The sequence below is a fragment of the Bubalus bubalis genome, chromosome 21 (genome assembly GCF_019923935.1).
Source record: "Bubalus bubalis isolate 160015118507 breed Murrah chromosome 21, NDDB_SH_1, whole genome shotgun sequence".
Classification (NCBI taxonomy): domain Eukaryota; kingdom Metazoa; phylum Chordata; class Mammalia; order Artiodactyla; family Bovidae; genus Bubalus; species Bubalus bubalis.
The window spans coordinates 37,418,449-37,433,049 of NC_059177.1; the positions used below are offsets into that span (position 1 = coordinate 37,418,449).

Below are 14,601 nucleotides of genomic sequence, written 5' to 3' on the forward strand. Positions count from 1 at the left end.
GAACAATCTTATGAATATTTAACTTTCAAAATATTTACTGCAAAATGGAGTCTTAAAGCAAATAACACATCAAAATGACATGACACCAACCTGGACTTCTGAATACACTATAGACTTTGTGTTGGAGTATCAAATTCCAATGACAGTCACTGAGTAGTCTTACCACACCACAGTAAAATTTAATCTTCCATACAATAGCATAGAAGATTTTGGCATCGGACTTTCTTAGAATAACACTGCGACGGAATAACTGAGAAAAATGTTTTGAGAAAGAAGAGCTGTAGATGAAATTATAATTTACTAGTAGTCTTTTAGGAAAGGAAATACTGTCAAAAACTGTGTGTTACTAAGTTTCTGGTGGAACTATTTGCGTGGCGGGAACAGAGATGCAGAGGTGGGGCACACGCTTGTGAAAACGAGAGAAGAGGCGGCTGAACGAACCGAGACGGCAGCACTGACACTCGCAGCCTCCCGGGCGACAGGCCGCGGGGAGCCGCAGCGTGACGGGGCCCCGGGCGACAGGCCGCGGGGAGCCGCAGCGTGACGGGGCCCCGGGCGACAGGCCGCGGGGAGCCGCAGCGTGACGGGGCCCGGGCGACAGGCCGCGGGGAGCCGCAGCGTGACGGGGCCCCGGGCGACAGGCCGCGGGGAGCCGCAGCGTGACGGGGCCCCGGGCGACAGGCCGCGGGGAGCCGCAGCGTGACGGGGCCCGGGCGACAGGCCGCGGGGAGCCGCAGCGTGACGGGGCCCGGGCGACAGGCCGCGGGGAGCCGCAGCGTGACGGGGCCCCGGGCGACAGGCCGCGGGGAGCCGCAGCTGACGGCCCAGCTCGCCGCGGGCGTTCTCGGGAGGAAGGGGGGGTCGGAGGGAGGGGCGTGTGTACACTTACAGCCCTTCCACTGTTGTACAGCAAAAACAACACAATTAAAAAACGAGGACAAAACGTAACATTTCTCAAAAGGAAAAATGAATGGAGGACAAAAAAGACTATTAGACTAATACAGATGGAAATACTGAGGTATCACCTCATGCCAGTCAGAAGGGGTATCATTAAAAAATCTACAGTCAGTCAAGCCAAAGGGCGTGGAGAAAAAGAAACGCTGCCATTGTGTTTTCAGCGAATATAACCCGCTAACAGAAGGAAAAAAAAAACAGCATGGAGATTCTTAAGCTAAAGATAGGTCTACCACATACTCTGGCCTTCTCACTCCTGGTTTCTCTTGAGTCTCTCCAAGTTAACAAATGTAATTCCAAATGACACCTGCATCCCAACATACACTGCAGCGATATTTATCACCAGCCACCTCTGTAAGCCCCCCCCAGAGTTCATGGTCAGGGATGTACGGATAAACGTGTTTAAGATGTGTATGTATAGAACATATACACACACACACACACACACAAATATATACACACTAGAATATGACCTACCAATCAAAAAGCATGTAAAATGCCTTTTCCAGTGATGTGAATGATCATAAGTGACCATCCTGTGATGATGATCTTAGGTATAGGAAGTCAGAGAGGGACCAACACCTTATGAAAACTCCTATGTGCAGAATCTAAAAACGTACCAGTGAACACATTTACAAACCGAGTTTTCTTAATTACAAGGTTGGGATTAACATAAGCACAGTCTTATACATAGAATATGTGGGGTTCCCATGGATAGTCTCCTAAGCATCTCCCCACCTAACTAACACAGCATCCCCAGCATCACACTTGAGGCAGCCTTCGAATCTGTGTATGGGGTGCAGGATAAGGAGAAAGATAACGAGACAGAAGCCCTGGCACACTGCACTCTTAACAGGTGCAGAGCTTTTGTAGGGATCCAGTTGCCAAAGACAAGAGCAGGGCCTGAGGGGATGCTGCCGCCTTGTGGACACTTCCTGTAACAACAACAAAACTGCAAGCACCTTAAGAGTGTCCATCTTCAGATGGGTGGATAAACACGGTAAACAAACATAATCACACATATAAATGCATATACACACTCATGCATAAACAAATATTCCCTGGAATTACACACAGAAATCAAAAAAGCATGAAAACTATCTTTTCCAGCAACAACGGATATACTGATGAATATCCTAAGGGAAGGAAGGCAGAGAGGACCAACAGCCTAAGAAAACTATTTGGTACCTAAATGTTGACATCAATGAATACATTTCTCAACTGAGTTTTGTAAATTAGGAACTTGGGATTCACAGAGGGATGGTCATATATATGTACAATAAATAATCCACAAAGACCAAGCATATATAGCACAGGCAATTCTGCTCAGCAGCATTTAACTACCTTCAGGGCAAGACAATTCCAAGAGGAAGACATATATGTGGAAGTGAATCACGTGGCTGTACACCCAAAACAACTGGAAATGGAACTGTATCCACCACACAAGAAAGATTAACTTTCAAAAGAAACCAAATGTGAAGAGTCTTCTTCTCAGGCCTGGGGGCCTTCGACTGCTGTCACACCCCAGGAACCTGAGCAGCCGTGGGACTCAGGCCAGACCAGACTGAGCGAAATGAAGAAACTTGGGGAGAGGTACCAAAAACACACCCTCCTTGGATCTAGAGTGCCTGGACCACAGGGGATGGGACCCCACTCTCCAATGCAGGCAGGCTGTCCCACAGCTTAACCAAGCCTCGTAGGCCCCCCAAGAAGGTGGACCCTCTAGGCTGAGAGCTCTGAACAGACACCGTTCAGTCTCCCCCATGTGGGTTCCCACCTCAGCATCTTACCTTGGCATCTCCACACCAGACTACTATGGCGTCCCCAGGATCACCTTTGTTGCTGGCTTGGGATTTGTCTGGGGTGGTGCAGTACAAGGGAAGATGTAAGGAGAGCAAGTCTTGGCACATTCCACTGTCATCTACAACCCAGGAAAACGACTTTCCTCTAAGGCTCTGAATATGCTAGGAAATCCTCAAGTGGGGCTGAGAAAGTGCTGCCGCCTTGTGGACACTTCTGGTAACAACAGTTGAAAACCAGTGCTTCGGAGCACTTCAAATCACAAAGCCTGTGTGGGGATGTGGGGACATCTCTCCTCAAGCAATGTGCTGGGGTGGGTAATCGGACAGCATATCAAAACACGGGGAACATTCAAGAAGACAATCTCAAGAGGTCACTTTAAGGCACATTGGTTTAATTTTTTATTTGCACTGCACAGGAAACAGGCCCCACACTGCTAATTAATACAGAATTGCATATCAAAACCATAAATAGGTAAAACCTCCCACCACTCAGAACAGTCATTCACAAAAACACTACAAAAAATAAATGATGGAAAGGGCCTTCAGAAAACACAACCCTCCCACATTTGCTTTGGGTAATGTCAACTGGGAACAGCCAGGACATAGAACAGGAGGGAGCTTCCTTCAAAAACTAAATAGGAGCTACCACAGTATCTGGCCATCTCAATGCTGGGCCTCTGCAGGTGGAGAACAGATCATCCAAAAAAGACACCTCCACACCCCAGTGTCCACTGCACCAATATCTATCACAGTCCAAGACAGCATGCACACCTAGAGGTCATTTTCAGAGATGGTGATAAATACGTGGGGCACACACAGAGACACACACAGTCACATACATACATACATACACACACACACACACCCATATACATATATTCACTGGTATATGATGTAGCAATCAAAAAGCATGCAGTATGTCTTTGCAGCAAATGAATGGACACTGATGATCCTAAGTGAAGCATGTCAGAGAAGGAACAATTGCCTCAGAAAATTCCACTGGGTAAGAGCTGAAAACTGATAACCAATGCACGCATTTATCAACTAAGTTTTGTACATTAGAAGCTTGGGATTAACATACGGACCGTCATATACATACAATAACTAATCTACAAGGACCTAGCGTGCAGCAGAAGGAATTCTACTCAGCAGTCTCTACCTACCTACAGGGCAAAACAATTCCAAGAGGAGGACATAAATGTACAAGTGAATTAGGTGGCTGTACACCCCAAACAAACATGACACTGGAAAAGACTTGTATCCACCATGCAAGAACAATTAACTTTCAAATAAAACCAAATGTGAATAGTATTCCCCTCAGTCCTGGGGTCACTGGACTCTTACATCCCAGGAGCCTGAGAACCCTTGGGACCCAAGATTGGACCGAACTGGAGCTGAGGCAGCTGGGGAGGGGATACCAAAACGAAGTCCTGCTTGAACCTGGAGTGGCTGGTCCCTGGCGGATGGGACCCCATGCTCCAGATCCAGCTGGGCCACCCCACAACTCACTAAAGCACAGTACGCTGGAAAAAGTGGACCCTCTAGGCTGAGAGGGCTTTGATTAGGCATCTGGTCTCCGGTCTCCTCAAGATGGGTTCCCACAACAGTTTCTTACCACAGCATTTTCCCCACCTGACTTCCACGGCATCCGCAGCATGGCCTTCTGTGGAGGCTTGGCATTTGTCTGGGTGGTGCAGATAAGGGGGAAGATGTAATGAGACCCGAGCCCTGGCACATTCCACTCTCATCTACAACCAGGGACCATGACTTTTCTCTAGGGCTCTGGTTGCCAGGAAACCCCTGGATGAGCCTAAGAAAGTGGTGCCCGCTTGTGGACACTTCTAGTAACAACAGCTTAAAAATCTGCTTTAGAGCACTTCAAATGCACCAAGTTTGCGGGGCTGCTGGACACTTCTTAAGCAATGTGCTGGGGTTGGTAATTGGAGAGCACATCAAAACACAGGGAAGTTTCAAGAAGACAATTTCAAGAGGTTCCTTTAAGGCACATGAATGTGGTTTTTCTTCTTTTCTTTTTTATCGAAAGGACAGGAAACAGGCTTCAAATCGCTAATGAATAGAGAACTGCAATCAAAACTATGAGGTACCATCTCCCACCACTCAGAACAGTCATTAACAAAAAGACTACAGACAATAAATGCTGCAGAGGGTTTCGAGAAACCAGAAGGGTCACACATTTGCTTTGGGTAGTGTCAACTGGGAACAGCCAGGACACAGAACAGCAGGGAGTGTCCTTCAAAAAGTAAACAGGAGCTACCACAGTATCTGGCCTTTGCAATGCTGGGACTCTGCAGGTGGAAAATGTATCATCCGAAAAGACACCTCCACACCTGTGTTCACTGCAACGCTATTTATCACGTGCCAAGACTGCATGCATACACAGAGCCCATTTTCAGAGATGGATGGGTGAACACGTGGCACACGCGCACACACACACACACACACACAGACATGTGTATACACTCATTCACTGGCATAGGACAGCACAATCAAAAAGTAGGCAAAATGTCTTTTCCAGCAACATGAACAGAGATGCTAACGACAGGCGAAGCAACTCAGATAAGATTTGCCTCAGTAAACTCCACTGGTACAGTTTAGAGGGTACAGTCTAAAAACAGATACCAACACACAGTTATCAACCGAACTTTTAGTTAGAAGCTTGGGATTAATATGGGGACACTCATATATATACCAATAAATAATGTACAAGGACTTCAAGTATAGCAGAGAGAATTCTACTCAGCTGCCTCTACTTACCTATAGGGAAAAACAATTCCAAGAAGAAGACATACATGTATAAGGGAATCAGGTGTCTGTATATCCTAACCAAAGGCAACACTGGAAATGATTTGTATCCACCATGCTAGAAGACAACTTTCAAAGAAACCAAATACGAACATTATTCCCCTCAGTCCAGGGGCCCCTGGGCACCCTTGGGACACAAGGCCGGACTGAGTTGGAGCTGAGGCAGCTGGGAAGGGCGTACCAAAAGGAACCCTCCTCGGACCTGCAGTGCCTGGTCACCGGAGGACAGGACCCCACGTTCAAGATCCAGGCAGCCCATCCCACAGCTCAGCCGAGCCTCATATGCCCAGAAAATGGTGGACCCTCAAGGTAGAGAGAGCTCTGAACAGGCACCTGGTCCTGTCTCCCGGATGTGGGATCCCACCACAGCCTCTTCCCTTCGCATCTCCCCACCTGACTACCACTCATCGCAGGCTCTGCTTCTGTGTAGGCTTGGGATTTCTCTGGGATGTGCAGAAAAGGGGGAAGACATAAAGAGATTCGAGCCCTGGCAAGTTCCACTCTCATTTATAACCAGGGAATACGACTTTTCTCTAGGACCCTAGGTTCCCAGGAAAACCTCAAATGGGCCTGAGAAAGTGCTGCCACCTTGTGGACACTTCTCATAACAACAGCTTAAAATCCATGCTTTCGAGCACTTCAAATATGCACTCATCTCACACGCTACTAAGTAATGCTCAAAATTCTCCAAGCCAGGCTTCAAAAGTATGTGAACCAAGAAATTCCAGATGTTCAGGCTGGATTTAGAAAAGGCAGAGGAACCAGAGATCAAATTGCCAACATCCGTTGGATCCGTTGGATAGAAAAAGCAAGAGAATTAAAGAAAAACATTTACTTCTGCATCATTGACTACGCCAGTGCCTTTGGGTGGATCACAACAAACTGTGGACAATTCTTAAAGAAATGGGAATACCAGACCACCTTACCTGCTTCCTGAGAAATCGGTATGCAGGTCAAGAAGCAACAGTTAGAACCAGACATGGAACAATGGACTGGTTCCAAATTGGGAAAGAAGTACATCAAGTCTATATATTGCCACCCTGCTTGTTTAACTTCTATGCAGAGTACATCATGTGAAATGCTGGGCTGGATGAAGCACAAGATGGAATCAAGATTGCCGGGAGAAATATCAATAACCTCAGATATGCGGATGATACCACCCTTAAGGCAGAAAGGGAAGAGGAACTAAAGAGCCTCTTGATGAAAGTGAAAGAGGAGAGTGAAAAAGCTGGCTTAAAACTCAACATTCAGAACATGAAGATCACGGCATCCGGTCCCATCACTTCACGGCAAATAGATTGGGAAACAATGGAAACCGTGACAGACTTTATTTTCTTGGGCTCTAAAGTCACTGCAGATGGTGACTGCAGCCATGAAATTAAAAGATGCTTGCTTCTTGGAAGAAAAGCTATGTCCAACCTAGACAGCATATTAAAAAGCAGAGACATTACTTTACCAACAAAGGTACATGTAGTCAAAGCTTTGGTTTTTCCAGCAGTCATGTATGGATGTGAGAGTTGGACCATGAAGAAGGCTGAGCATCAAAGAAGTGATACTTTTGAACTGTGGTGTTGGAGAAGACTCTTGAGAGTCCCGTGGACTGCAAGGAGATCAAACCAGTCCATCCTAAAGGAAATCTGTCCAAATATTTACTGGAAGGACTGATGTTGAAGCTGAAGCTCCAATACTTTGGCCACCTGATGCAAGGAACTGACTCATTAGAAAAGACCCTGATGCTGGGAAAGATTGAAGGCAGGAGGAGAAGGGGATGGCAGAGGATGAGATGGTTGGATGGTATCAGTGACTCGATGGACATGAACTTGAGCAGGCTCTGGGAGTTGGCAATGGACAGGGAAGCCTGCTGTACTGCAGTCCATGGGGCTGTAAAGAGTTGGACATGACTGAGTGAACTACACTGTGGGGATGTAGGGACACCTCTCCTGAAGCAGTATGCTGGGTGGGTAATCAGAGAGCATATCAAAACAAAGGGAACCTTCAAGAAGACAATCTCAAGAGGTCACTTTAAGGCATATTAATGTTTCTTTTTTTCTTTTGCTTGGAAAGCACAGGATACAGGCTCCAGATTGCTATTTAACAGAGAACCACACATCAAAACTATTAATCAGGTACCACCTCCTACCACTCAGAATGCTCATTCACTAAAGACTACACACACAGCTGGAGAGGACCTGGAGAAACGGCAACCCTCAACGTTTGCTTTGGGAACTGTCAACTGGAGAAAGCCAGGACCCAGAACAGGAGGGAGCTTCTGCAAACACTTAACAGGACCTATCACATTATGTATTCTTCTCAATGCTGGGACTGCACAGGCAGAGAATGTGTCACCCGCAAAGACACCTACACTCCAGAGTTCACCGCACCAATATTTATCTCAGGCCAGGACTGCATGCACACACAGTGTCCATCTTCAGAGACAGATGGATGAACATGTGGCACACACACAAACACACACAGACACACACATCCTTATTCATATATTCACTGGCATATGACATAGCAATCAAAAAGCGTGCAAAATGCCTTTCCAGCAACATGAACAGACACTGATGATCTTAAGGGAAGCTAGTCAGAGTAAGAACAACTGCCTAACAAAACTTCATTGAGTGCAATCTAAAAATTCATACCTATGACCACATTTATCAACTGAGTTTTATAAATTAGAAGCTTGATATTAACGGAGTGACAGTCATATACATACAATAAAAATGTGCAAGGACCTAGCATACAGCAGAGGGAATTCTACTCAGCAGCCTCTACCTACAGGGCAAAACAGTTCCAAGAGGAAGACACTTATGTGTAAGTCAATCAAGTGGCTGGACACCCAAAACAAACACAACACCGGAAATGAATTCTATACACCACGCAAGAAACATTAACTTTCAAAAGAACCCAAACGTGAATGGTATTCCACTCAGTCCTGGGGTCCCTGGGCACCCTCACAGCTCAGGAGCCTGAGTAGCCTTGGGACCAAGGCCGGACTGGGCTGGGGCTGAGGCAGCTGGGGAGGATGTACCAAAAAGAAGTCCTCCTCGGACCTGGACACCCTGGTCCATGGGCATGGGACGCCACGCTCCAGATCCAGGTGGGCCGTCCCACAGCTCAACCAAGTCTAGTATGCCAAAAAAGGGTAGACCCTCTTGGCAGAGAGAGCTCCAAATAGGCACCTCGTCTCCAGTCTCCTCAAGGTGGATATCCACCACAGCCTCTTACGCCATGGATCTCCCACCTGACTACCACAGCATGCCCAGCATCGCATTCTGTGCAGGCTTGTAATTTGTCTGGGGTGGTGCAGATAAGGGAGAAGACGTAAAGAGACCCAGGCCCTGGCACATTCCACTCATCTACAACCCAGGAACATGACTTTTCTCTAGGGCTCTGGTTGCCAGGAAAACATCAAATGGCCCTGACAAAGTGCTGCCGCCTTGTGGACACTTCTAGTAACAACAGCTTAAAAATAAAAGCTTCAGAGCACTTCAAATTCACAAATTTTGAAGTGTGGGGCTGTAGGGACACCTCTCCTGAAACAATGCTTTGGGGTGGATAATCAGAGAGCATACTGAAACAAAGGGAACCTTCAGAAGACAATCTCAAGAGCTCACTTTAAGGCACAATAGTATTTTTGTTTGCTTGCTTGTCTGGGAAGAACAAGAAACAGGCTCCATATCGTTAATTAGTAGAAAATTGCACATCGAAATCATAATGAGGTACCACCTCCCACCACTCACAACGGTCATTCACAAAAACACTACTGACAATAAGTGTTGAGGAGGGGCTGGAGAAACCAGAGCCCTCCCACATCTGCTTCGGGAAACAGCAACTGGGGCCAGCGAGGACAAAGAACAGGAGGGAGCGTCCTTCAGACAGTAAATAGGAGCTACAACAATATCTATTCTTCTCAGCGCTGGGACTCTGCAGGTGGAGAACAGATCATCCGATAAGATACCTACACCCCAGCGTCCACTGCACCAATATTTATCAGCCCAAGACTGCATGCACACAGAGAGCCCATTTTCAGAGATGGATGGATAAACACGTGATACACACATATATATACACACACACATATTCATATACACATATTCACTGGCATATGACACAGCAATCAAAAAGTATGCAAAATACCTTCTCCAGCAAGATGAACAGACATTTTGATGATCCTAATGGTAGCTAGTCAGACAAGAAACAGTTGCCTAAGAAAACTCCATTGGGTACAATGAGAAAGTTGATACCAATGATCACATTTATTAACCAAGTTTTATAAATTACAAGCTTGGGACTGATAGAGGGACAGTCATATACGTCCAATAAAAAATGCACAAGGACCTAGCATATTGTACATGGGTTTCTACTCTGCAGCCTCTAATTATCTACCCAGAAAAATAGTTCCAAGAGCAAGACATGCATAAATGAACCCAGCGGCTGTACGCCCAAAGGAAACAGGACACTGCAAATGAACTGCATCCACATGCAAGAAACAGTAACTTTCAAAAGAAACCAAATATGACGGTGTTCCACCCAGTCCAGGGGCCCCTCGGCTCTAACAGTCCAGGAGCCTGAGCGCCCCGGGACCCAAAGGCTGGACTGGGCAGGAGCTGAGGCAGCTGGGGACGGTGTACCAGAAGGAAGCCCTCCTCAAACCTGGAGTGCCTGGACCATGGCGAAGGGACTTCACGCTAGAGATCCAGGCAGGCTGTCCCACAGCTCAGCCAAGCCTAGTACACCCCACAAACGGTGGACCCTCTAGGCAGAAAGCGCTCCAAATAGGCTGCTGGTTCCAGTCTCCCTGAGATGGGCTCCCAGCACAGCCTCTTACCTCGGCATGTCCCCAGGTGGCTACCACAGCATCCCCGAATCGCCTTCTTCACAGGCTTGGGATTTGTCTGGGTGGTACAGATAGAGGGGAAGATGCATGGAGACCCAGGCCCTGGCACATTCATTTCATCTACAACCCAGAAACACAACTTGTCTCTAGGGCTCTGGCTGCCAGTGAAAGTTGCTCAGTCGTGTCTCTTTGCGACCCCATGGGCTATACAGTCCATGGAATTCTTCAGGCCAGAATACTGGAGTGGGTGGCCTTTCCCTTCTCCAGGGGATCTTCCCAACCCAGGGATCAAACCCAGGTCTCCCGCATTGCAGGCAGATTCTTTACCAGCTGAGCCATAAGGAAAGTGTCCACAAGACGGCAGGCCTTCTAACGGGCCTGAGAAAATGCTACCGCCTTGTGGGCACTTCTGGTAACAACAGCTTAAAAATCAGTGTTTTAGAGCACTTCAAACTCACAAAGCTTGTGGGGCTGTAGAGACCCCTCTCCTCAAGCAATGTGCTGGGGTGAGTAATCGGAGACCATATCAAAACAAAGGGAACCTTCAAGAAGACAATCTCAAGAGGTCACCTTAAAGCACAGGAAACAGGCTCCAGATCACTCATTAATGGAGAACTGCACATCAAAACTCGGAGAAGGCAATGGCACCCCACTCCAGTACTCTTGCCTGGAAGATCCCATGGACTGAGGAGCCTGGCAGGCTGCAGTCCATAGGGTCGCTGAGAGTTGGACACGACTGAGCGCCTTACCTTTCACTTTTCCCTTTCATGCATTGGAGAAGGAAATGGCAACCCACTCCAGTGTTCTTGCCTGGAGAATCCCAGGGACGGGGGAGCCTGGTGGGCTGCCGTCTATGGGGTCGCACAGAGTCGGACACGACTGAAGTGACTTAGCAGCAGCACATCAAAACTACAATGAGGTACCACCTCCTACCACTCACAACAGTCATTCACAAAAACACCACCAACAATAAATGCTGCAGAGGGCCTGGAGAAACCAGAACCCTTTCATATTTTCTTTGGGTAGCAATAACTGGGAACAGCCAGGACACAGAACAGAAGGAAGGTTCCTCCAAAAACTAAATGGGAGCTACCACAATCTCTGGCCTTCTCAATGCTAGGCCTCTGCATGTGGATAACAGACCATCTGATAAGACACCTATGCTCCAGTGCTCACTGCACCGATATTTATCACACCCCAAGACTGCATCATTTTGCCAACAAAGGTCCGTCTAGTCAAAGCTATGGTTTTCCCAGTAGTCAGGTATAGATGTGAGAGTTGGACTATAAAGAAAGCTGAGTGCTGAAGAATTGATGCTTTTGAACTGTGGTGTTGGAGAAGACTCTTGAGAGTCCCTTGGACTGCAAGGAGATCCAACCAGTCCATCCTAAAGGAAATCAGTCCTGAATACTTATTGGAAGGACTGATGCTAAAGCTGAAACTCCAATACTTTGGCCATCTCATGTGAAGAACGGACTCATTTGAAAAGACCCTGATGCTGGGAATGACTGAAGGTGGGAGGAGAAAGGGACGACAGAGGATGAGATGGTTGGATGGCGTCACCAACTCAATGGACGTGAGTCTGAGCAAGCTCCAGGAGTTGGTGATGGACAGGGAAGCCTGGCATGCTGCAGTCCATGGGGTCGCAAAGAGTCGGACACGAGCAAGCAACTGAACTGAACTGAAGACTGTGTGCACACATAGTGTCCACTTTCAGAGATGGATAAACATGTGGTACACACACACACACACACTCATATGTATATATTCACTGGCAAATGCTGCAGCAATAAAAAAATATGAAAAAGTCTTTTCCAGCAACATGAACAGACATGCTGATGATGATCCTAAGGGAGGTCAGTCAGAGAAGGACAGCTGTTTAACTCCATTGGGTACAATCTAAAAACTGATACCAATGAACAAACTTATAAATTCAGTTTTGTAAATTAGGAAGTAGGGATTATCATATGGACAGTCATATACATACAATAAATACTCCAATAAATAATCCACAGGGACCTAGCCTTTAGCACGGGGAATTCTACTAAGCAGCCTGTAATTACATACAGGTGTAAGTGAATCAGGTGACTACACCTAAAACAAACACGGCACTGGAAATGGACTGTATCCACCACGCAAGAAATATTAACTTTCAAAACAAACCAAATGGAACAGTATTCCACTCAGGCCTGGGGACCCTGGGCTGCTTTCATACCACAGAAGCCTGAGCAAACTTGGGACCCAAGGCCAGACTGAGCTGGAGCTGAGGGAGCTGGGGATGATGTACCAAAAAGATGCCCTCCTTGCACCTGGAGAGCCTGGTCCATGGGGGATTGGACCCCAACCCTCCAGATCCAGGCAGACTGCTCCACGGCTCAACCACAGTGTGCATGATGTGTTCAAAAACCAGTGGACCCTCTAGGCTGAGAGAGCTCTGAATAGGCACGTGCTGTCCAGTCTCCCCAAGGTGGGTCCCCACCTCAGTCTCCTACTTCAGCATCTCCCCACCTGACTACCAGGGCCTCCCCAGCACTGCCTTTTGCACAGGCTTGGGCTTTGTCTGAGGCTGATTTGGAGGAAGATATAAGGAGGCCTGAGCCCTGGCACATTCCACGCTCATCTACAACCCAGGAACATGACTTTTCTCTAGGGCTCCGGTTGCCAAGAAATCCGAAAGTGGCCTGAGAAAGTTACGCTGCCTTGTCGATTCTTCCCATAAGAACAACTTAAAAACGAATGTTTAGTAGCACTTCAAATTGCAAGGCCTTTGGGGTGTAATGGTTTTCCTGGTGGCTTGGTGGATAAAGAATTCGCCTGCAGTTCCCGAGACGCATGAGATGGGGCTCCATTCCTGGGTCAGGATGATGCCCTGGAGGAGAGGAGGCGATCCATTTTTGTCTGTAGAACCCCATGGACAGAGGAGTCTGCAGGGCTACAGTGCACTGGGTCACAGAGAGTTCACCATTACTGGAGTGACTGAGCACATGGGGTGTGATGGACATCCTTCCTTAAGCATGTCCTTAGGTAGATAACTCAAAACCAGTGCAAAACATGGTGAACCTTTCAGAGTTTAATTTACTGCAGATTGTTTTTTGTTGTTGTTGCTTTCCTTTTATTTGGAAGGCATATGAAAAGAGTCTCTAAGTCAGTTACCTTTGGAGAACTGCAAATTAAAACTGTAACGAAGTATCACCTCCCACCACTCAGATTGGCCATCGTCAAAAAGACTACCAATGTTAAATGTCAGAGATGGCCTGGAGAAAAGATAACCCTCTTATGCCATTTCAAAGAATGTCAATTGGTAACAGCCATGATGGATAATAGGCTTCCCTCGTGGCTCAGCTGGTAAAGAATCTGTCTGCAATGCAAGAGACCTGGGTTCAATCCCTGGGTTGGGAAGATCCCCTGGAGAAGGGAAAGGCTACCCACTCCAGTATTCTGGCCTGGAGAATCCCATAGTCCGTAGGTTGCAGAGTCGGACATGACTGAGCGACTTCCACTTACTTATGATGGTATAAGTCTTCCTTAAAGAACTAAAACGGAGAAGGCAATGGCACCCCACTCCGGTACTCTTGCCTAGAAAATCCCATGGACGGAGGAGCCTGGAAGGCTGTAGTCCATGAGGTCGCTAAGAGTCGGACATGACTGAGTGACTTCACTTTCACACATTGGAGAGGGGAATGGCAACCCACTCCAGTGTTCTTGCCTGGAGAATCCCAGGGACGGGGGAGCCTGGTGGGCTGCCGTCTATGGGGTCGCACAGAGTCGGACATGACTGAAGCGACTTAGCAGCAGCAAAGAACTAAAAATGGAGCTACAACATAATCCAGTAGTCTCACTCCCAGGCCTCTCAGTGGAGAGAGAACACAATTCGAAAAGACACAGGCACCACAGTATTCACACAGCCAAGACCTAGAAGCAACCAGCGCCCACCTTCAGGCGGTGGTGTACGTACAGTGGAGGATGACTAAGCCTGTAAAGGAATGTAATGATGCCACTGCAGCTACATGAATACTACTGGACATTATCATACTATGTGAAGTAATTCCCAATGAGAAAGACAAATAAAAGATTATATTATTCACATGTGGAATCCATAATATGGCACAAGTGAACCTATCAATAGAACAGAAACAGACTCACAGACATAAGAGATTAGGTTTCTGGTTGCCAAGGTTG

The 14,601-nt window shown here is 47.2% G+C and overlaps 1 protein-coding gene across 21 annotated transcripts in view; it reads right to left on the bottom strand.

Moving 5' to 3' along the window:
- The window catches only part of ATXN7 (ataxin 7), a 159,490-nt gene that overhangs the window by 4,916 nt on the left and 139,973 nt on the right, over positions 1–14,601 (bottom strand). The window lies entirely within an intron of this gene.